This window comes from Ranitomeya imitator, chromosome 7 (genome assembly GCF_032444005.1).
Source record: "Ranitomeya imitator isolate aRanImi1 chromosome 7, aRanImi1.pri, whole genome shotgun sequence".
NCBI classification, from domain to species: domain Eukaryota; kingdom Metazoa; phylum Chordata; class Amphibia; order Anura; family Dendrobatidae; genus Ranitomeya; species Ranitomeya imitator.
Genome location: NC_091288.1, coordinates 209626726 through 209652479, shown reverse-complemented (window position 1 = coordinate 209652479; position 25754 = coordinate 209626726). Strand labels below are relative to the sequence as shown.

Here is a 25754-nt window from a genome sequence, read left to right as displayed (position 1 = left end):
CCTCTGTTGATTCCAGATTATTGGAATCCAATTCTTATCCTTTTAATTATGAAGACGCGTGACGTTGGAGAATCCCCCCGGGGCAGAGACACTTCCTGGCATTTTCCCTAGAGGTTCCTGGCGTCATATGAGATGAGAGTGTTGGGCTTGGCGTGACACGTAATGGCGATTGCTGTCGCCTGGGAAGGATCTCTGGGGACAGGAAAGACGCAGGAAGGATCAGCAACATCACCGTCCTGATTTGCTGCTGGTTCCTGTGGAGTAAAACTGTGGATAATCCCCATGTGCTCCGTCTCCTCATGCCTGTATCACCTTGGCCGTTGCAAGGAAACCTCCAAGAAATTACAGAACTGGGACTTCTTGCAACGTATGTTCGGTCTTAACCCTTTTTGTGATGGGCAATATCGGAGATGATGAGAGCCAGCTATAGATGGAAGGGATGTACGTTACACGTACATGTGTAACAGGAGCGTATGGCAAATCGAACCAAGCTCCTGTTTAACCCAATTTGCTGACTTGAGTTTTTCCAGGCTCGTAGCATGAGTCCTGGTGGTCTAGAGGAGGCAGCGGCACCCAGTCCTACTGCCCATATGCCAGAATATGGCCCGTAGAATCGGTACAGGTGGCAGTCAAAGACCAGTGCTAGTGTTTGTATGGCTCTTCACTAGAATGTGGCTGATAGCATGAGTCCAGGGGGTCTAGAGGAGGCAGCGGCACCCAGTCCTACTGCCCATATGGTCTGTAGTATTGGTACAGGGGCCTACAGGTGGCAGTCATAGACCAGTACTAGTGGTTGTAGGCTACAGCGCCAGTATGTGGCTGATAGTATCAGTCCAGGGGGTCTAGCGGAGGCAGCAACATGCAGTCCACCTGCACATATGCCAGAATATAGCCTGTACTATGGAGGTACAGTGGTCTACAGTTGGCAGTCATAGACCAGTACCAGTGTTTGTAGGCTAGTATGTGGCTGATAGTATGAGTCCAGGTGGTCTACATGAGGCAGCAGCAACCAATCTTAGTGCCCATATGCCAGAATATTACCCGCTATATGGGTACAGGGGCCTACAGGTGGCAGTCGTAGACCAGCACTAGTATTTGTAGGCTTCTGCGCCAGTTTGTGGCTGATAGTATGAGTCCAGGCGGTCTAGAGGTGACAAATGCATTCAGTTCTAGTGTGTGTAGGGTCTTGTGCCAGAAAATGGCCATTATGAGCCCAAGGGGTTAGATGTGGCTGCTGTATCCAGTCCTATAACCTGTGACAGAATATGGCCAGTATGAGTCAAGGCGGTCTAGAGGCAGCAGTTGCACCCAATCCTGGTGTCTATAGGGTCATGTGCCAGAATATGGCCAGTAACATGAGTCCAGGAGGATTAGAGATGGCAGTTGCACCCAGTCCTAGTAGGGAAATATTCCTTGTAATATGGACCTAGGGGGTCTAGAAACCCAGGCCTAGTGCAAATCGCAGGGTCACTTCTAGAATACGGCTGGTAGTATGGGAGCAGGAGGTCTAGAGGTATCAGTTGCATCCAGTCCTATATCTATGTCAGAATATGGCTGTTAATATGAGTACAGGGGGTCTAGAGGTAGCAGATACACTCAGTCCTAGTGCAAATAAGGTTTTATGTCTGAATATGGCCAGCAGCATGAGTCCAAGGAGTCTAGAGATGGCAACCAATAGGATATGTACAAAAGTATGAGTCCAGAGGGTAAAGAGGTGGCAATTGCATCCAGTTATAGCATAGGTGGGGTCCTGTGCATGAAAATGGCCAGTAATATGTACTTTGGGGGGTCTAGTTGTGATGATTGCACTCAAGTCTAATGTCCATAGGGTGTTACACTAAAATATGGCTGATAGTATGAGTCCAGAAGGCCTAGAGGTGGCAATCTATTTATACCAGGACTCACAGAAAGTGAAAAAATACATTAAAAATTACCCATGGCTGCCACCAGAGGGAGCGCTATGGAGTTTACATAGAAATCAATAATAACACTGTCTGCATTCAGCTCGCAGGCTCCCCCTAGTGGTGGCTGCAGGTAGCAGGAATTTCACCATTTGACTCTGCATGAGAATTGGAGCAGATATAAAAGAGTTAATCAGTGCAGGATGTTGGGGTTAATATGTGGAGATTTAAATAAAGGGTTAAATGACCTGCTGGATATTATGCAGCACCCCCCGGGAAGGACGGAGTTAATAGTTATATCACACATCAGATTTTCTCAGCAAAAACACAGCAGGAAATCAGGAGAAAACAATGACGATCACTTTTTTATTCCTGTTATTTTCTTTCGGTGGCGGTGAGGAGCGAGAATCTGAGCGCGTGACGCCCGGAATAATGACAGTTCTCCTCTTTAATCTACTTTTGTTGCCATAGTTTCCAGTTGCTGATAGAACAAGATTAAAGGGACGCGGTCGTCGTGGAGCTCCAATTATGGGGGACCTTGAGGAGACGAGTTGAGGGGTTTCCCTGCACTGTCACCGCGCAGACGGCGCAGCCGCAAATCTCTCACTGCCGTGGACGTATATGACCTCTGCCATAAGGTGAGAAGGTAACGAGGGCTCAGGGGTCACCATCAGTACAAGAGAGCGCTGCTAAATAATGTGCAAACGTGTGCAGGAAAGATGCCCCCCGAGGGGCAGTCGCCATGTCAGGCACCGTGCCTCATACTGCACCGCCACATAGTGTACCTTCACATAGTGCACCGCCAAATAGTGTACCTTCACATAGTGTACCTTCACATAGTGCACCGCCAAATAGTGTACCTTCACATAGTGTACCTTCACATAGTGCACCGCCAAATAGTGTACCTTCACATAGTGCACCTTCACATAGTGCACTGCCAAATAGTGTACCTTCACATAGTGCACCGCCACATAGTGTACCTTCACATAGTGCACCGCCACATAGTGTACCTTCACATAGTGTACCTTCACATAGTGCACTGCCAAATAGTGTACCTTCACATAGCGCACCGCCAAATAGTGTATCTTCACATAGTGCACCGCCACATAGTGTACCTTCACATAGTGCACCGCCAAATAGTGTACCGCCACATAGTGTACCTTCACATAGTGCACCGCCAAATAGTGTACCTTCACATAGTGTACCTTCACATAGTGTACCTTCACATAGTGTACCTTCACATAGTGCACCGCCAAATAGTGTGCCTTCACAGTGCACTGCCAAATAGTGTACCTTCACATAGTGTACCGCCAAATAGTGTACCTTCACATAGTGCGCCTTCACAGAGTGCGCCTTCACATAGTACGCCTTCACATAGTGCGCCTTCACATAGTGCGCCTTCACATAGTGTACCTTCACATAGTGTACCGCCAAATAGTGTACCTTCACATAGTGTACCGCCACAGTGTACCTTCACATAGTGCACCTTCACATAGTGCACCGCCAAATAGTGTACCTTCACATAGTGCACCGCCACATAGTGTACCTTCACATAGTGCACCTTCACATAGTGCACGGCCAAATAGTGTACCTTCACATAGTGCACTGCCAAATAGTGTACCTTCACATAGTTTACCGCCACATAGTGTACCTTCACATAGTCCACCGCCAAATAGTGTACCTTCACATAGTGCACCTTCACATAGTGCACCGCCAAATAGTGTACCTTCACATAGTGCACCTTCACATAGTGCACCGCCAAATAGTGTACCTTCACATAGTGTACCTTCACATAGTGTACCTTCACATAGTGCACCGCCAAATAGTGTGCCTTCACAGTGCACTGCCAAATAGTGTACCTTCACATAGTGTACCGCCAAATAGTGTACCTTCACATAGTGCGCCTTCACAGAGTGCGCCTTCACATAGTGTGCCTTCACATAGTGTGCCTTCACATAGTGCGCCTTCACATAGTGCGCCTTCACATAGTGCGCCTTCACATAGTGTGCCTTCACATAGTGTGCCTTCACATAGTGTACCTTCACATAGTGTACCTTCACATAGTGTACCGCCACAGTGTACCTTCACATAGTGCACCTTCACATAGTGCACCGCCAAATAGTGTACCTTCACATAGTGCACCGCCACATAGTGTACCTTCACATAGTGCACCTTCACATAGTGCACGGCCAAATAGTGTACCTTCACATAGTGCACTGCCAAATAGTGTACCTTCACATAGTGTACCGCCACATAGTGTACCTTCACATAGTCCACCGCCAAATAGTGTACCTTCACATAGTGCACCTTCACATAGTGCACCGCCAAATAGTGTACCTTCACATAGTGCACCTTCACATAGTGCACTGCCAAATAGTGTACCTTCACATAGTGCACCGCCACATAGTGTACCTTCACATAGTGCACCGCCAAATAGTGTACCTTCACATAGTGTACCTTCACATAGTGCACCGCCAAATAGTGTACCTTCACATAGTGTACCTTCACATAGTGCACTGCCAAATAGTGTACCTTCACATAGTGCACCGCCACATAGTGTACCTTCACATAGTGCACCGCCACATAGTGTACCTTCACATAGTGCACCGCCAAATAGTGTACCGCCACATAGTGTACCTTCACATAGTGCACTGCCAAATAGTGTACCTTCACATAGTGTACCGCCACATAGTGTACCGCCACATAGTCCACCGCCAAATAGTGTACCTTCACATAGTGCACCTTCACATAGTGCACCGCCAAATAGTGTACCTTCACATAGTGCACCTTCACATAGTGCACCGCCAAATAGTGTACCTTCACATAGTGCACCGCCAAATAGTGTACCTTCACATAGTGCACCGCCACATAGTGTACCTTCACATAGTGCACTGCCAAATAGTGTACCTTTACATAGTGCACCGCCACATAGCGTACCTTCACATAGTGCGCCTCCAAATAGCGTACCTTCACATAGTGCACCGCCACATAGTGTACCTTCACATAGTGCACCGCCACATAGTGTACCTTCACATAGTGTACCATCACATAGTGCACCGCCAAATAGTGCACTGCCAAATAGTGTACCGCCACATAGTGTACCGCCACATAGTGTACCTTCACATAGTGCACCCCCACATAGTGTACCTTCACATAGTGCACTGCCAAATAGTGTACCTTCACATAGTGCACCGCCAAATAGTGTACCGCCACATAGTGTACCGCCACATAGTGTACCGCCACATAGTGTACCTTCACATAGTGCACTCCCACATAGTGTACCTTCACATAGTGCACTGCCAAATAGTGTACCTTCACATAGTGCACCGCCAAATAGTGTACCTTCCCATAGTGCACCGCCACATAGCGTACCTTCACATAGTGCACCGCCAAATAGTGTACCGCCACATAGTGTACCGCCACATAGTGTACCTTCACATAGTGTACCGCCACATAGTGTACCTTCACATAGTGTACCTTCACATAGTGCACCGCCACATAGTGTACCTTCACATAGTGCACTGCCAAATAGTGTACCTTCACATAGTGCACCGCCAAATAGTGTACCTTCACATAGTGCACCGCCATATAGCGTACCTTCACATAGTGCACCGCCAAATAGTGTACCTTCACATAGTGCACTGCCAAATAGTGTACCTTCACATAGTGCGCCGCCAAATAGTGTACCTTCACATAGTGCACCGCCAAATAGTGTACCTTCACATAGTGCACTGCCAAATAGTGTACCTTCACGTAGTGCGCCGCCAAATAGTGTACCTTCACATAGTGCACTGCCAAATAGTGTACCTTCACATAGTGCACCGCCACATAGTGTACCTTCACATAGTGCACCACCAAATAGTGTACCTTCACATAGTGCACCGCCACATAGTGTACCTTCACATAGTGCACCGCCACATAGTGTACCTTCACATAGTGCACCGCCACATAGTGTACCTTCACATAGTGTACCTTCACATAGTGTACCATCACATAGTGCACCGCCAAATAGTGCACTGCCAAATAGTGTACCGCCACATAGTGTACCTTCACATAGTGTACCTTCACATAGTGCACCGCCACATAGTGTACCTTCACATAGTGCACCTTCACATAGTGCACCGCCACATAGTGCACCGCCACATACTGTGCTCTCACATAGTGCACCGCCACATAGTGTACCTTCACATAGTGCACCGCCACATACTGTGCCATCACATAGTGCTCTGCCACATAGTGCACCTTTACATAGTGCACCGCCACATACTGTGCTCTCACATAGTGCACCGCCACATAGTGCACCGCCACATACTGTGCTATCACATAGTGCTCTGCCACATACTGTGCTGCCCCATGCTGCCTATCTATCCATCCATCCTATGTTCTGGTGCTTAGTATCCACAGCTGAGGGTTTGTTACATTTATAACCAGACAATCATCTGTGATCTCCGCACATCAGCAGCACAAATCTTTGTCCTGAGCTGAGAGTTTGTTACAATGTATCAGCCTGGAGTCCTGGCAGCTGCCTATGCAGGATGCAAGTGTAACAAATCCTCAGCTGTGAGGGGAACTGTTATCCTCTGTGCAGGTTTTTAGGTTCCTGATATAAAAATGTTCACATTTACTAACATCAAATAGATATCTGGAGGCGGAGAGGAGACAAAGCAGAGACGGCGCTACACAGATACAGGACCGGATACAGAAGTGTTCTCCGTGACCCTCTTAGGGAGAAATTAGCGGCTACAGGGGTCTCCGCTCGCCCTCTCCTTCCCTCTCGCCCTATCATTCCCTCTCACCCTCTCCCAACCTCACGCCCTCTCCCTCTCTCACCCTCTCCTTCCCTCTCGCCCCATCACTCCTTTTCGCCCTCTCCCTCCCTCTCGCCCTCTCCTTCCCTCTCACCCTCTCCCTCCCTCTCCTTCCCTCTCACCCTCTCCTTCCCTCTCGCCCTATCACTCCTTTTCGCCCTCTCCCTCCCTCTCGCCCTCTCCTTCCCTCTCACCCTCTCCTTCCCTTTCGCCCTCTCCCTCCCGCTCGCCCTCTCCCAACCGTATGTCCTCTCACTCCCTCTCTCTCCTGTGAGCTCCCTTTTCTATTCTGGAGGACCCAAGAATCCATTACGGTTAATAGGAATGGTGTAATGCCTTGTGCATCCTGCGGGGGAGCTGCAGGGAAATGACTACTCGCTTACAGGTCCCTCCACAGATCATTGAGCGTTGGGATCAGCAGTGTAACAGATAATCAAAAGTGGAGAAGCCCTTTAAGGCTCTTTTGGTGGGCCTGCGCTGTGGCATCGGGGACATCGTGGCCCCTTTTCCAGCCCTTACAGGAGGTGGCAGCTTTGCCCTCCTGCCACATGTGCCAACCGGCTGGCACTGGCCACGAGCTGGAGTTTTACGCTCTCGTCTAATTACTGCCTGCCGTCTGTCTAACTAAACAACAATTAAAACCAGGGACACACGAGGAGCGCACGCCGTCATAACCGTCTACCGCAGTGCCGAGCCTACCGTTAACCCGCTCACGGCCGCGCCAGCCACGAGACGCTGCCGGCAGCAGGGAAGCGTTAATCAGGCAGCTGCACGACGGACAATCACCTTCTCCGGTGGAGATGCATTATCCCTACACCGACCACTCCCTCGGCCACTTTCCGCGTGGATTCGCCCCATTATTTACAGACACCCTTTCTTTTTTTTTTTTACTTTCTCGACTAATTTAAACAGTTAAATATTCATATTAGTCATAATGGAAGGGAAATAAAGAATCTACGAGGACCCTGCAATAATAACATCACCGGTCCATTAAAACGGTGAAAAATTAAAAAGTCGCCATTAAGAAAAAGTTTCCATATTTATGTCGTGAATGTGAAATAGAAGGCGGGAAATTAAGAGCAACGGTCGGCCTCTGGGGGACTACAAGTCCCAGAGTTATTCCAGGGGAAATAGAGAGGTCACTGTTCATCCTGAGCCACCGGCTTCATTCCTCAAATTCCGGAACTTTAGTGAAGATCTACAATAAAAAGAGAGGACGGGTGGGGGGGGGGGGGGAAGGGTCACTGCTCATCCTGAGCTTTCTGGTTCTAAAATGGAATTTGCCAGAACTAGAGTAGAAGCAGATATAAAGCCGCAGGTTATAGCTGGATTTCCTGTTCATCCTGAGCCTTCCTGATTCACTAATAGAATCCCAGGACGGACCACAGGAGTGGACAGGCATAAAGCCACAGATTGTAGGGGGAAGGTGGAGGGCACTGTTCATCCTGGGAACCCTGGTTCACTAATACAATCAAGAACCAGGGTAGAAGCAGATATAAAGCCAAATATTATATTTGGATTTCCTGTTCATCCAGTGCAACCTGATTCACTAATAGAATCCCCATACCTATGGAACATCTATAAAGCCCCAGATTCATGGGTTGCAGGGGAAGTTAGTGTTGCTGTTCATCCTGAGCCTGCTAGTTCTCTAATAGCCTCTTAACACAGCTATAAAGAAGGAAGTTACAGCTCACAGTGGACAGCACTGTTCATCCTGAGCCTCCTGGTTCACTAATACAATAGCAGAACCACAGTAGAAAACATAAATGAATCTATATGTTTCAGGCTCCTCCAGAGGTCACTGCTCATCCTGAGCTCCCTAATTCATAGTGAATTATAGTAGAAAACAGTGTTTGAAGTCACAGTTCAAAGCTGGAATCAGTGTTCATCCTGCGGCTCCTGTTTCATGAACAGAATAGTAAAGAGTAGTAGAAAGCCAGGAATCACTTGCAGTGAAAACACTGTTCATACAGGGCCACCTGGTTCTTGAAACATGCTCAGAACAGCCATTTATAAAGCATCTATGACATCACAGGTTGCAGCTACAGTGGAGAGCACTGCTCATCCTGAGCCCCCTGGCTCATGAATGGAATCCCAAAATCATATGTCCACTTTGGCCCAGAAAGGAATTCTAGTACATTTTGGCCGTCTTGCCTTCCATGGAACGGGTTAAAAAAGGGGTAAAAACCCATAGAGCATCACAACACCCATGAGACTCGCTGGGCGCATGGTGGGTGTAGTATGTGTGCAGACATGGGAGGCCTTTCTTGTACAAACATGGCTGGTTCCTGGGCAGCGTGCTGCGCCTGGTATGTGGAGCGCGGTGATGGCACAGCAGGGCAGGATTTCATCAGTATTTAGTCTGAGAACATTCCCCACATGTCAGCTCTGCTAAACACTGCTGAGCTTATAAGGAGCAAACATACCGCGCTGCCCACAGGAATACCGCCCCAACGTAGCAAGGCTGAGTCATGAGGGCAACATACAGCCATTGGCAATAAGGGAAGTTGTGCACAGTGTGTACCTGCACATCGGGGGCTGGCTATGCAGAGATGAGTTTATTATCTGCTTCTGCGCTCTGCATAGCCAGCCACCAAGAAGTCAAAAATCAGTATAATGACTCAAGCTTTGTCTCTTGGTTTCTGGCTACGCAGAGTGCAGCAGCAAATAACAAATTTATATCAGTTGCTGCGCTCTGCATAGCCAGCGACTCCGGCTAATAGAGGCAGAGCAGGTAATGAAGGCGACAAAATTAAATCACGTGAGCGGCACTGTCATAATTCAGTAATGTCTTCATTTATTACTAAGGTTAGGAAAAGTGTGTAAAAGCTGCTCTATCTAGGGATAAAGTTGGGTCTAGGGCTAGGATTAATGATAGGGTTAGGGATAGTTAGGTCTAGTATTAGTGGTAGGGTTGGGGGTTGAGTTAGGGTTTGGGTTAATGATAGGTTTAGGGATAGAGTTAGGTCTACGATTAGTGATAGTGGTAGGGTTGGGGATAGAGTTAGGTCTAGGATTAGTGCTAGTGGTAGGGTTGGGGATAGAGTTAGGTCTAGGATTAGTGATAGTGGTAGGGTTGGAGATAGAGTTGGGTCTAGGATTAGTGATAGTGGTAGGGTTGGGGACAGAGTTAGGGTTTGGGTTAATGATAGGGTTAGGAATAGAGTTAGGTCTAGGATTAGTGATAGGGTTAGGGATAGAGTTAGGTCTAGGATTAGTGATAGTGGTAGGGTTGGGGACAGAGTTAGGGTTTGGGTTAACAATAGGGTTAGGGATAGAGTTAGGTCTAGGATTAGTGGTAGGGTTGGGGATAGAGTTAGGTCTAGGATTAGTGATAGTGGTAGGGTTGGGGACAAAGTTAGGGTTTGTATTAATGATAGGGTTAGGGATAGAGTTAGGTCTAGTATTAGTGGTAGGGTTGCCGATAGAGTTAGGTCAAGGATTAGTGATAGTGGTAGGTTTGGGGATAGAGTTAGGGTTTGTATTAATGATAGGGTTAGGGATAGAGTAAGGTCTAGGATTAGTGGTAGGGTTAGGGATAGAGTTAGGTCTAGGATTAGTGATAGTGGTAGGGTTGGGGATAGAGTTAGGGTTTGGGTTAATGACAGGGTTAGGGATAGAGTTAGGTCTAGGATTAGTGGTAGGGTTGGGGATAGAGTTAGGTCTAGTATTAGTGATAGTGGTAGGGTTGGGGATAGAGTTAGGGTTTGTATTAATGATAGGGTTATGGATAGAGTTAGGTCTAGGATTAGTGGTAGGGTTGGGTATAGAGTTAGGTCTAGGATTAGTTATAGAGGTAGGGTTGGGGATAGAGTTAGGGTTTGGGTTAATGATAGGGTTAGGGATAGAGTAAGGTCTACGATTAGTGATAGTGGTAGGGTTGGGGATAGAGTTAGGTCTAGGATTAGTGATAGTGGTAGGTTTGGGGATAGAGTTAGGGTTTGTATTAATGATAGGGTTAGGGATAGAGTTAGGTCTAGGATTAGTGATAGTTGTAGAGCTGGGGATAGAGTTAGGGTTTGGGTTAATGATAGGGTTAGGAATAGAGTTAGGTCTAGGATTAGTGATAGTGGTAGGGTTGGGGATTGGGTTGGGGTTTGGGTTAATGACAGGGTTAGGGATAGAGTTAGGTCTAGGATTAGTGGTAGGGTTGGGGATAGAGTTAGGGTTTGGGTTAATGATAGTGTTAGGAATAGAGTTAGGTATAGGATTAGTGATAGTGGTAGGGTTGGGGATTGAGTTAGGGTTTGGGTTAATGACAGGGTTAGGGATAGAGTTAAGCCTAGGATTAGTGGTAGGTTTGGGGATAGAATTAGGTCTAGGATTAGTGATAGTGGTAGGGTTGGGGATAGAGTTAGGTCTAGGATTAGTGATAGTGGTAGGGTTGGGGATAGAGTTAGGGTTCGGGTTAATGATAGGGTTAGGAATAGAGTTAGGTCTAGTATTAGTGGCAGGGTTAGGAATAGAGTTAGGTCTAGGATTAGTGATAGTGGTAGGGTTGGGGATAGAGTTAGGGTATGTGCACACAATGCAGATTTAGTGCAGAACTGCAGCAGATTTTTCTGCAGCAGAAACGCTGCAGAACTGCACTGTGATTTACAGTACAATGTAAATCAATGTGAAAAAAAAAAGCTGTGCACATGGTGCAGAAAAATCTGCGCAGAAACGCTGCAGATTTCAAAGAAGTGCATGTCACTTCTTTTGTGCAGTTCTGCAGCGTTTCTGCACCCCTCCATAATAGAAATCCATTGGTAAAATCTGCACAAAAAACGCATAAAAAACGCATAAAAACACACCTGCGGATTCTGCCAGGAGATGCAGATTTAGTGCAGATTTTATGCAGAAAATTCTGCATCAAATCTGCATCGTGTGCACACAGCCTTAAGGTTTGGGTTAATGATAGGGTTAGGGATTGAGTTAGGTCTAGGATTAGTGGTAGTGGTAGTGTTGGGGATAGAGTTAAGGTTTGGGTTAGTGATAGGGTTAGGGATTGAGTTAGGTCTAGGATTAATGATAGTGATCGAGTAAGGTCTAGGGTGACAGGTTAGGCATAGAGTTAGGGTTATTCTTATTAGTTATTTGTAACATTTTCTGTCTCGAAAGTCAAAGGACAAACTATAATCTCATCAGTATTTTCTGAAGGTAACTGCATGTGCTCAGGGCATGAGGGGCTCAATACTGGATTGGTAGAAGCAGCTGACGACCCACACTACACCAGTGCGTGCAGCTCTGCTGTATCTGTATCAGTATCCGTAGCTAATGGGACCATATATATCCAAATTTTAAGGTGTCATAGTTTTCATTTTAGGGGGTAGTAAGTGGGGGAGGTTATTGGGCAAGTTAGTCGGGGTTAAATTAATATGGGGCTATCCCACCACAAACTTCGACAGTAGCAGTGTCATGGGACCAGTACAAACCAGTGCTGGAAAGAAAAAAGAGAAAAGTGTGAAGAAAAGTGCTGCCTCTGAGCGGAGCCGAGAAAAGCAGATCTGACATTAAATTTTCAGGAGTTTCATCTGTTCACATGATGTATCACCACATAGCCGTGCCAAGACCGGGCACAGGGGCAGACAGCATGGCAGACTATGGCAGGCCGCCCCTGCCCAACATACAGCTACATTACATCATGGCTGAGATACAGTAAGGTCCATTACACATGCCAGGCTTGGATGCGGCAGCTTAGCAAATTCTATCAGAAATGATAAGTTTAGATACATCTTAGCAGGTAACATTATATATGATGGGATTAGATACACAGCTGGGCAGACAGTAGACTGTATCACACATGAGAGGCTTAGATACACAGCTCAGCCGATGGTTTATTGGACCTGCATTACCTGAGGACGGTGTGCAGACTATCACCCCTGTCATCCACCGCCGCTCGGCATCTAATGTTGGATGACATGAATCACGCGGCGACAGGGACGTGTCGTCGGGTCTGATACTAATACACAAGGGTGATCGTAACACAACATGGCAGATTCATCACATTCCGCAAATTCAACACTTCTTTCCATAGAGATGTATGAACCATCTGTCAGAAGTGAGAAGATTCACTGCTGGAGATGGAAGTCTGTATCTGAGATCTCATAAGACATCATGGCTTCCCCGCCGCAGAGAAGACAGGACACACAATATCATTTTCATCATCTCTCCTGATACAACATTACACAATCCCAGCTGTATGACTCCTGGAAACTCAGGAAGGACATGAACATCTTGGTCAAACCTAAGGTTCTTCTTCGGGTCTCTCAAGATCTTGGTGATAAAATATATGAGATCCTTATTAACCACGATGATACATTGTACCCCTAGAAGTCAAACACCCATCATCTCAGTCACAATCCCAACTCCTTTCCCATAAAGTCTGGACAAGGCCACTAGTCATTATCCTGATGACCATGGATGGACAAATTTAATGGCAGGTCTCAAGAACTTTTATAAAAAGTGATAGAAAAAAAAATATTGATATTAAATCTCTAGGTGCATCGGCTTCCTGGTATTTGTCCACATGGTCCATGTCTGATCACATATTTAATGTCCATCAAGTACCACAAGGACTATATCCATGCAGGATCTCAGATAGCTTCATGACAAGATCTGGAGTAGATCATTCTGGATCTCAGGAACATAGCTTCCCATGAATATCTGGAGTAGATCATGCTGGATCTCAGGAACATAGCTTCTTATGAATATATGGAATAAATCATACTGGATCTCAGGAACATAGCTTCCCATGAATATCTGGAGTAAATCATGCTGGATCTCAGGAACATAGCTTCCCATGAATATCTGGAGTAGATCATGCTGGATCTCAGGAACATAGCTTCCCATGAATATCTGGAGTAGATCATGCTGAATCTCAGGAACATAACTTCCCATGAATATCTGGAGTAGATCATGCTGGATCTCAGGAACATAGCTTCCTATGAATATCTGGAGTAAATCATGCTGGATCTCAGGAACATAGCTTCCTATGAATATCTGGAGTAGATCATTCTGGATCTCAGGAACATAGCTTCCCATGAATATATGGAATAAATCATGCTGGATCTCAGGAACATAGCTTCCTATGAATATCTGGAGTAGATCATGCTGGATCTCAGGAACATAGCTTCCCATGAATATCTGGAGTAGATCATGCTGGATCTCAGGAACATAGCTTCCCATGAATATCTGGAGTAAATCATGCTGGATCTCAGGAACATAGCTTCCCATGAATATTTGGAGTAGATCATGCTGGATCTCAGGAACATAGCTTCTTATGAATATTTGAAGTAGATCATGCTGGTTCTCAGGAACATAGCTTCCCATGAATATCTGGAGTAGATCATGCTGGATATCAGGAACATAGCTTCTTATGAATATTTGGAGTAGATCATGCTGGATCTCAGGAACATAGCTTCCCATGAATATCTGGAGTTGATCATGCTGGATATCAGGAACATAGCTTCTTATGAATATTTGGAGTAGATCATGCTGGATCTCAGGAACATAGCTTCCCATGAATATCTGCAGTAGATCATGCTGGATCTCAGGAACATAGCTTCCTATAAATATCTGGAGTAGATCAGGCTGGATAAACACAGCTTCTTATGAATATTTGGAGTAGATCATGCTGGATCTCAGGAACATAACTTCCTAGGAATATCTGAAGTAGAACATGCTGGATCTCAGGAACATAGCTTCCATAACCCTGGATCTCAGATAATGTCACATATACAGATTTGGAGTACAGTAACCCCAACATTCATACCCATGCTGGATGTCAAAGAGCTTCTTATGAATGTCTCAAGACTCCCAGCAAGGATCTTGAGACTAGGCTAAACCCTCATTCATTACATATCCATGCTTAATCCTAGGTAGTTTCACATACAAATCCACCAGTTCTCCATTAACGTCAGGGTAGGTCCATCACTTATTAGAACTGTGCTGCTTCTCCCATAAGCTTATGGAGTAAGCTCACCACTTGTTTTCCATGCTGGATCTCAGAGAGCTTCTCAAAAATGTCACGGGTAAGATTTATCAATTATTACACCCATGACATAATCACACGTCTTTAGTTGGGCAGGTTTCCTGCTCATTATGTCCACATTGGATTTGAGATAGCACCTCATACACATCTGCATTATGCCCACCAATAATTCTAGCCATGCCAAAGCTCAGGAATCTTCAAATGCATAGGTGTCCTACACTTGATCCCAATGCTGGATCGCCCATACAAGTCCATCCCTCGTTACATCCATACTAGACCTCAGATTGCTTCCGATACATATCTGGATTTTGTCAGCCACTTAGCATTTCCATGCCAGACATCAGTTACTTTCATATTTCCTACTCATGCGGCACGTGCTGGAACTCCGGTACCTTCTTATTCATATCAAGGGTCAAGTCCTCAACTTATTACACCATTTGTGGATCTCATACTTCTTTGGAGTGGGTCACCTACTCATTATACCTATGCAGAAACAACCATACACCTATGAAGACATTCTACTACTCTTCTCAGATAGTTTATCCTTCTCAGGAATAGGTCTACAACTCCTTGAGCCAACGTAGGGTCTCGGGTGACCTCCAAAGTATATGTGTCCTAGTCATGATACCAATGCTGACTGCCTACATACATATTGCGTAAGTCCACCACTCATTACTTCAATGATGCATCTCTCATAGGTTCCCATGAATGTCTGGAGCATGTTGTCCACCTATTAAACCTATGCTAGACCTCAGACACCTGCACATTTGTACTCACTTTTCACATGTTGGATCTCATGTAACCTTCCATTTATGTCAGGAATCCACTACTGATTATACTTAAATTGGATATCAGATAGCTTCTCATTCAAGAGATTATAAGTTGGATCTCACGTGACTTTCAATGCACATGTCTTCCTCATTCAACTCATGCCGGATCTTACATATACATATGGAATAAGTCTCCCACTTCTTTGTACCCTGATGGATCTCAGATACTGTCACATGTACAGTATGTCTGGAGAAGGTTTCTTATTCACTCCAACAATGATGTTCGTCAGCACACAGGCTTCCTTACTTATCTAGGGTAGGTCTTCTACTCGTTATAGCCATGCAACATCTCCGATACACATATGGAGAAGGTCAACTACTCAATCTACTCTTGTATGATGCTAGATATTTACACCAGGAGTAGCTCCACCACTCATTTAACCCATGCTGGATCTAAGGAAGCTTCCAAAACATAGGTGCCCTACTCATAATACCAAAGCTGGATCACCCATAGACATTTTCTGTAGATCTACCACTCATTAAACCCAGGCTGTATTTTCAAGAAGCTTAACATACATAGGTGTCCTACTCCTAATACTGGATCGCCCATACACCTGTTCTGTAAGTTCATTGTTCATAACATCCGTGCTGGGTTTTAGGTAGTTTTCCATTAATGTCTAGACCTCAAACACCTGCACATTTCCTACTCACTACACATTGGTTGGATCTCATGTAGCCTTCCATTCATGTCAGATGTAACACAATGTCCATGTTGGATCTCAGTTATCTTCTAGTTATCTCATTCATGTATGAAGTAATGCATGATACCCTCAGTGTTCCTCAGATTGCTTCCAATTCGTGTCTATAGCAGGTCCACCACTCACCAAACCCATGAAGGATCTCAAGTATCCTTAGGTGTCCTCCTTACGATAACCGTACTAGATCTCCCATCTTCTGCTTTTCATACTTTTTATACCAACCTGGACCCCAGAAACCATTGCATCTATGGAGTAGGTCCTCTTACTCATTATACCCATCACAGCTGTCCATGATCTGGGGGGCACCATGCCTGGTTGCCTGGTGGCAGATGTGATGCCTGCAGTGTAATATACAGCATCAATTATTCAGAACTCTCCATCCTTCCAAATCTCATCAGCACATGATAATATCTCAGTTAATATCACGCCAATGGATCTGTGCAGTTCGGAATGGGATCTTCCTGGCATCAATCACCAAGCCCTTCTATTAAAGTAGAAATTTCCAGCAGCTCCAGAGAAGTTTGCCCATCTGAACCCCATCCAGTTATCTGCTATTCTCTTCTGGGCTCTACTTTCTAAAGTTCCATCTGATTTCCCTGCTCAGCAATCTGCCGCTTCTTCTGTTCTTCCCCATCCTCCATTGACAATTATTCCTCGGTAGGAAAACATCATGTTTCCTAAGTCTGCAAGCAGATTGGTTTCACAAGTGCAAAGCCAACTCTAAGCGCAGTATCTGCTGCTTCATTATTACACTCCCCCATTGAAATTTTGTTTGTTTTTTTATGATTTCTCTTTGCTTTATTTCTCTTTCTTTCAGGAAGATCTGCATCTGCCATCTCCGAGTACTATGATAATCTGCTAGAAGACACGTGACATTTATGCCGAGCAATTCCAGTCTCTATAGCAATTACCATCAATGCTGAAGTGAGTAAAAACTAACATTTACATATATTAAGGATTGTCAAATATGTTACACTCACTTTTTAGGAAATCAGAATGAAGATAACATTCTCAGTATACTATGTAATATACTATAATACTGCCCCTTTGTACAAGAATATAACTACTATAATGCTGCCCCTATGTATAAGAATATAACTACTATAATACTGCTCCTATGTATAAGAATATAACTACTATAATACTGCCCCTATGTACAAGAATATAACTACTATAATACTGCTCCCTATGTACAAGAATATAACTACTATAATACTGCTCCTATGTACAAGAATATAACTACTATAATACTGCCCCTATGTACAAGAATATAACTACTATAATACTGCTCCTATGTATAAGAATATAACTACTATAATACTGCTCCTATGTATAAGAATATAACTACTATAATACTGCCCCTATGTAGAAGAATATAACTACTATAATACTGCTCCTATGTATAAGAATATAACTACTATAATACTGCTCCTATGTATAAGAATATAACTACTATAATACTGCTCCTATGTATAAGAATATAACTACTATAATACTGCCCCTATGTACAAGAATATAACTACTATAATACTGCTCCTATGTATAAGAATATAACTACTATAATACTGCTCCTATGTATAAGAATATAACTACTATAATACTGCTCCTATGTATAAGAATATAACTACTATAATACTGCTCCTATGTACAAGAATATAACTACTATAATACTGCTCCTATGTATAAGAATATAACTACTATAATACTGCTCCTATGTACAAGAATATAACTACTATAATACTGCTCCTATGTACAAGAATATAACTACTATAATACTGCTCCTATGTACAAGAATATAACTACTATGATACTGCCCCTATGTACAAGAATATAACTATTATAATACTGCTCCTATGTATAAGAATATAACTACTATAATACTGCTCCTATGTATAAGAATATAACTACTATAATACTGCTCCTATGTATAAGAATATAACTACTATAATACTGCCCCTATGTACAAGAATATAACTACTATAATACTGCTCCTATGTACAAGAATATAACTACTATAATACTGCTCCTATGTACAAGAATATAACTATTATTATTATTATTATTATTTATTATTATAGCGCCATTTATTCCATGGCGCTTTACATGTGAGGAGGGGTATACATAATAAAACAAGTACAATAATCTTGAAAAATACAAGTCACAACTGGTACAGGAGGAGAGAGGACCCTGCCCGCGAGGGCTCACAATCTACAAGGGATGGGTGAGGATACAGTAGGTGAGGGTAGAGCTGGCCGTGCAGCGGTTTGGTCAATCGGTGGTTACTGCAGGTTGTAGGCTTGTCGGAAGAGGTGGGTCTTCAGGTTCTTTTTGAAGGTTTCGATGGTAGGCGAGAGTCTGATATGTTGTGGTAGAGCATTCCAGAGTAGGGGGGATGCACGAGAGAAATCTTGTATGCGATTGTGGGAAGAGGAGATAATAGGGGAGTAGAGAAGGAGATCTTGTGAGGATCGGAGGTTGCGTGCAGGAAAGTACCGGGAGACGAGGTCACAGATGTATGGAGGAGACAGGTTGTGGATGGCTTTATATGTCATGGTTAGGCTTTTGTACTGGAGTCTCTGGGTGATGGGGAGCCAGTGCAGGGATTGACAGAGGGGAGAGGCCGGGGAATAGCGGGGGGACAGGTGGATTAGTCGGGCAGCAGAGTTTAGAATAGATTGGAGGGGTGCAAGAGTGTTAGAGGGGAGGCCACAGAGCAGGAGGTTACAGTAGTCAAGGCGGGAGATGATGAGGGCATGGACTAGGGTTTTTGCAGATTCTTGGTTTAGGAATGTGCGGATCCGTGAAATATTTTTGAGTTGGAGGCGGCAGGAAGTGGAAAGGGTTTGGATATGTGGTTTAAAGGAGAGATCAGTGTCAAGGATTACCCCAAGACAGCGGGCTTGTGGGACTGGGGAGAGTGGGCAGCCGTTTACTGTAATGGATAGGTTCGTTGGGGAGATCGCGTGAGATGGGGGAAAGATGATGAATTCTGTTTTGTCCATGTTAAGTTTTAGAAATCTAGTGGAGAAGAAGGATGAAATAGCGGACAGACATTGAGGGATTCTGGTTAGTAGGGAGGTGATATCTGGTCCAGAGATGTAGATCTGTGTGTCGTCAGCATAGAGATGATACTGAAAGCCGTGAGATTCTATGAGCTGTCCCAGGCCAAAGGTGTAGATGGAGAAGAGCAGGGGTCCTAGAACTGAACCTTGCGGGACTCCGACAGATAGGGGGCGAGGTGAGGAGGTGGTGTGTGAGTGGGAGACGCTGAATGTACGGTCAGTTAGGTATGATGAGATCCAGGATAGGGCCAATTCTGTGATGCCAAGGGATGAGAGGGTCTGCAGCAGCAGGGAATGGTCCACTGTGTCAAAGGCAGAGGACAGGTCCAGGAGGAGGAGGACAGAGTAGTGTCGCTTGCTCTTGGCGGTTAATAGGTCATTGGTGACCTTAGTTAGGGCAGTTTCAGTGGAGTGGTGTGACCGGAAGCCTGATTGAAAGCGGTCGAAGAAGGAGCAGGAAGATAGATGGGAGGACAGTTCAATATGGACATGTTGTTCCAGTAGTTTTGAGGCAAAGGGGAGAAGCGATATAGGGCGATAGCTAGATACAGAGGATGGGTCAAGAGAGGGCTTTTTGAGGATAGGTGTGATTGTGGCATGTTTAAAGCTTGAGGGGAAAATGCCAGTTGTTAGTGATAGGTTAAAGAGATGGGTTAGGGTTGGGATGAAGACTGTGGTGAGGTTTGGGATGAAGTGGGATGGGAGTGGGTCAAGTGCACAGGTGGTGAGATGCGATCTTGAGAGTAGAGTGGAGAGTCCGTCTTCTGTAATGGTGGAGAAGTTGGTTTTGGAGGTGGAGGGCTGGGTAGTTGGGAGGAAGGGTTCTGGGGGTTGTTTACTAAAATTGTCTCTGATGTTCTCAATTTTCTGCTTGAAAAATGAGGCGAAGTCTTCAGCTGAGATGAGTGGGGAGGGAGGAGGTGCTGGGGGACGGAGGAGAGAGTTGAAGGTGTTGAATAACTGTTTGGGGTTGTGAGACAGGGAGGATATGAGAGATGAGAAGTAGGTTTGTTTGGCTGTGGCGAGCATGGTTTTGAAAGCAGTGAGGGACTGTTTGAATGCGATGAAGTGCTCGATGGAGTGGGATCTTTTCCATCTGCGCTCAGCAGCTCTGGAAGCTCGCCTCAGTTCTTTTGTCATGCTGGTGTGCCAGGGTTGTCTGTTGATTTTGCGAGCTTTGGTATGTGTGAGAGGGGCAAGAGATTCCAAAGCTGCAGCTATTGTGGTGTTATATAGAGTGGCAGCATCATCCGCATTGTGTAGGGAGCTTATGTCTGTGAGAGGGAGGAGGGATTCAGAGAGTGAGTGAAGATCAAGGTGTTTAAGATTTCTGCGAGGGTGTGAGAGTTTGTGGGGTGGGGGTTGTAGACAAGGAGTGGAAAGGGAAGAGAATGTAAGTAGGTTGTGGTCAGAAAGAGGAAGAGGTGAGTTTGAGAGGTTAGATAGGGAGCAGAGGCGAGTGAGAATGAGGTCCAGTGTGTGACCATCTTTGTGGGTGGCTGTAGAAGACCATTGAGTGAGGCCAAAGGAGGAAGTGAGAGATAGAAGTTTAGTGGCAGCTGAGAGGGAAGTGTCAATGGGGATGTTGAAGTCGCCCATGATGATAGTGGGGATGTCAGCGGCGAGGAAGTGGAGTAGCCAGGTGGTGAAGTGGTCGAAGAAGGTGGTGGCTGGCCCTGGGGGACGGTAGATGACAGCCAGTTGGAGGTTGGAGGGGGAGTAGATGCGCACAGAGTGCACCTCAAAGGAAGGGAGGATAACAGAGGGTGGCAGTGGGATTGGGGTGAAGGAGCAGTTATCTGACAGGAGAAAACCAACTCCTCCGCCATGCTTGCTGCTGGGGCGGGGTGTGTGAGAAAGGTGGAAGCCACCGTAAGAGAGTGCCGCAGGGGAGGCTGTGTCAGAAGGGGTGAGCCAGGTTTCAGTGATGCCGAGGAAGGAGAGTTTGTTATTGATAAAGAGGTCATGGATAAATGGAAGTTTATTGCAGACAGAGCGTGCGTTCCATAGTGCTCCAGATAGGGAAATTGGGGGAGTGGGGGCTGGATGAATGGGTATGAGGTTACTGTGGTTGCGAGGACGTGTAGAGGATCGTGGCAGGGGATTAGAAATGAGTGTGGGGATGTGATGAGGAGGGCCAGGATTTGGGGATATGTCGCCAGCAATGAGGAGCAGCAGACAGAGCGTTAGAAGGTGTGAGCTGGATAGGTCATGATGTGGCCGTGTGTGCCTGGCGAGAAAGGATTGTATGTGGAGGAATAGTTCTGTGGAGGAGGTGAGATGACTGGGGAGGATGGAGGGAGAAATGACTAGTTCTTTACTGGGTGGAGGGACTACAGGAGTTAGGAAGAAATAAAGTAGTATGGGGGTGAATGTGAAAAGAAACCGAAACATTATAGTGGTTTTCTATTCCTTTACCTTCCAGTCAATTCCAGTCCAATTCTAGTCTAATTCATAGCAATTAAAAAACTGCAATTTAAAAATGCAATTTCTAAGATGGTCAGACACGTCTGGTCAGACTCATGGCTATGAATTTATGGGCACCTAAGGGCTCACAGCTGAGAGGGAGGATGTGGGCGTGTGTGTCTAGAGCACATGTTCACAGTTAAGCCAGGTCATAAAGAGGGGGTGGGGTAGATGGCCACTCAGGTATGCAAGCAAGAAGCAAGGGAAGTGAAATACGAATGGATAGAAAACAATGGGTAAGCAAAGCATACCAGGTGGGAATTATATGCAGTTCACATAAACACACATTGCAGGAAAGGCAGAGTAGATGGACAGCAGCATACCAGGTGGGAATTATATGCAGTTCACATAAACACACATTGCAGGAAAGGCAGAGTAGATGGACAGCAGCATACCAGGTGGGAATTATATGCAGTTCACATAAACACACATTGCAGGAAAGGCAGAGTAGATGGACAGCAGCATACCAGGTGGGAATTATATGCAGTTCACATAAACACACATTGCAGGAAAGGCAGAGTAGATGGACAGCAGCATACCAGGTGGGAATTATATGCAGTTCACATAAACACACATTGCAGGAAAGGCAGAGTAGATGGACAGCAGCATACCAGGTGGGAATTATATGCAGTTCACATAAACACACATTGCAGGAAAGGCAGAGTAGATGGACAGCAGCATACCAGGTGGGAATTATATGCAGTTCACATAAACACACATTGCAGGAAAGGCAGAGTAGATGGACAGCAGCATACCAGGTGGGAATTATATGCAGTTCACATAAACACACATTGCAGGAAAGGCAGAGTAGATGGACAGCAGCATACCAGGTGGGAATTATATGCAGTTCACATAAACACACATTGCAGGAAAGGCAGAGTAGATGGACAGCAGCATACCAGGTGGGAATTATATGCAGTTCACATAAACACACATTGCAGGAAAGGCAGAGTAGATGGACAGCAGCATACCAGGTGGGAATTATATGCAGTTCACATAAACACACATTGCAGGAAAGGCAGAGTAGATGGACAGCAGCATACCAGGTGGGAATTATATGCAGTTCACATAAACACACATTGCAGGAAAGGCAGAGTAGATGGACAGCAGCATACCAGGTGGGAATTATATGCAGTTCACATAAACACACATTGCAGGAAAGGCAGAGTAGATGGACAGCAGCATACCAGGTGGGAATTATATGCAGTTCACATAAACACACATTGCAGGAAAGGCAGAGTAGATGGACAGCAGCATACCAGGTGGGAATTATATGCAGTTCACATAAACACACATTGCAGGAAAGGCAGAGTAGATGGACAGCAGCATACCAGGTGGGAATTATATGCAGTTCACATAAACACACATTGCAGGAAAGGCAGAGTAGATGGACAGCAGCATACCAGGTGGGAATTATATGCAGTTCACATAAACACACATTGCAGGAAAGGCAGAGTAGATGGACAGCAGCATACCAGGTGGGAATTATATGCAGTTCACATAAACACACATTGCAGGAAAGGCAGAGTAGATGGACAGCAGCATACCTGTGGGTAGACAACAGCTTGATTAGAGGATACAGGTGGTGATGAGGATGATGAAAGTACAGCAGTGATGAATGCTCAAATGCCCCATGGAATTCTAGTCTAATTCATAGCAATTAAAAAACTGCAATTTAAAAATGCAATTTCTAAGATGGTCAGACACGTCTGGTCAGACTCATGGCTATGAATGAATGAATAACTACTATAATACTGCTCCTATGTACAAGAATATAACTACTATGATACTGCCCCTATGTACAAGAATATAACTATTATAATACTGCTCCTATGTATAAGAATATAACTACTATAATACTGCTCCTATGTATAAGAATATAACTACTATAATACTGCCCCTATGTACAAGAATATAACTACTATAATACTGCCCCTATGTACAAGAATATAACTACTATAATACTGCCCCTATGTACAAGAATATAACTACTATAATACTGCCCCTATGTACAAGAATATAACTACTATAATACTGCCCCTATGTACAAGAATATAACTACTATAATAGTGCCCCTATGTACAAGAATATAACTACTATAATACTGCTCCTATGTACAAGAATATAACTACTACAATACTCCTCCTATGTACAAGAATATAACTACTATAATACTGCCCCTATGTACAAGAATATAACTACTATAATACTGCCTCTATGTACAAGAATATAACTACTATAATACTGCTCCTATGTACAAGAATATAACTACTATAATACTGCCCCTATGTACAAGAATATAACTACTATAATACTGCTCCTATGTACAAGAATATAACTACTATAATACTGCTCCTATGTACAAGAATATAACTACTATATTACTGCCCCTATGTACAAGAATATAACTATTATAATACTGCCCCTATGTACAAGAATATAACTACTATAATACTGACCCTATGTACAAGAATATAACTACTATAATACTGCCCCTATGTACAAGAATATAACTACTATAATACTGCCCGTGTACAAGAATATAACTACTATAATACTGCCCCTATGTACAAGAATATAACTACTATAATACTGCCCGTGTACAAGAATATAACTACTATAATACTGCCTCTATGTACAAGAATATAACTACTATAATACTGCCCCTATGTACAAGAATATAACTACTATAATACTGCCCCTATGTACAAGAATATAACTACTATAATACTGCCCCTATGTACAATATAACTACTATAATACTGCCCCTATGTACAAGAATATAACTACTATAATACTGCCCCTGTGTACAAGAATATAACTACTATAATACTGCTCCTATGTACAAGAATATAACTACTATAATACTGCCCCTATGTACAAGAATATAACTACTATAATACTGCTCCTATGTACAAGAATATAACTACTATAATACTGCCCCTATGTACAAGAATATAACTACTATATATGACATTTTCAAAATGCACAATAAATAAACCTGTGCGCTATCTGTGTGCAATCTCTGCACCGCAACGGGCGTACCGTCTCCCTGGCAGTGCCCTGACCCATATGAGGCTCTGACCTGTGCGGTCGTTCCGCCGGGTATAGATTACTATGATGCGCCGCTGTTTACATCTGTTGATGCTGTGGGCAGTGACTCGGCCTCATTAATTTTGGAAGCTGCGGCCGCGGTTGATCTCTTCAGAGTTTTAATTAGTGCAGGGTTGCAGCGATGGGATGTGATGTGCCGAGCGGTCAGGGGCAGGTTTTTTCTTATTTTACGCCTACGTCACTTAATATTTTTTCTGATATCTTGGATGGAGTAGGAGATGGAAAAGTCATTTCTTGGGAAAATCCGAACTCCTGTTAATAAATTTGGTGCTTTTTTTATTTTTAGGTTCGGAAATTGATAAATATGTCAGCTATGAGCAATCAGTTGACCTGAGACAGCTTCTCATCTCCCTCTCTGGAGGACCCGTCGTATCCTGCATTACACAAACGACCCATTGATATGAATGGATGCTGTGTAATACCTTGCTTCACCAGCGGTGTCACTGCAGGAGAAGCCAATACTTACAGCCAGTGTGCTACACAGCAGTGACCACTTCCTGTGACCACTTTATGGAGGCTCTAAGAGCAAAAATGGTGGTCACCCAGGCAGGAGAACTGACGGAAATGTTTCTAGGGGTGCGCCGTGGTCTTTTGTATTTGAAATTCAACAAAAATTGAAAATCTCTTTAAGAAAAAAAAGACCCTGTGTGAATGTGGCTTAGCCCAGTGCAGATTTTACTTTAGAGGTCGCGCTCGGCATTCTGGGGTTTCGCGGCTTTGTTATGTACCGATATCCGGCGACATTTTACGTCAGGCCCTTTGTCACTTACAGAGTTAATTGCGCAGTACTGGATGCGGAGCTGGCGAGGCCGAGACAGGGAAATATGTAACACAGATGAAGGTGACGGCGGGGAGTGCGGACACCTCCGGCTGCTATGAAATGAAGCAGCTTCATCATCC

The 25754-nt window shown here is 44.7% G+C and overlaps 1 protein-coding gene and 1 long non-coding RNA gene across 2 annotated transcripts in view; one reads left to right on the top strand and one right to left on the bottom strand.

Moving 5' to 3' along the window:
* Positions 1-25754, bottom strand: part of CACNA1H (calcium voltage-gated channel subunit alpha1 H) — a 391999-nt gene that overhangs the window by 270943 nt on the left and 95302 nt on the right. The window lies entirely within an intron of this gene.
* LOC138646038 (uncharacterized) lies at positions 2332-25437 on the top strand. Its single transcript, XR_011314820.1, has 3 exons — positions 2332-2539; positions 17030-17136; positions 25141-25437. It is a non-coding gene; the product is annotated as an uncharacterized lncRNA (long non-coding RNA).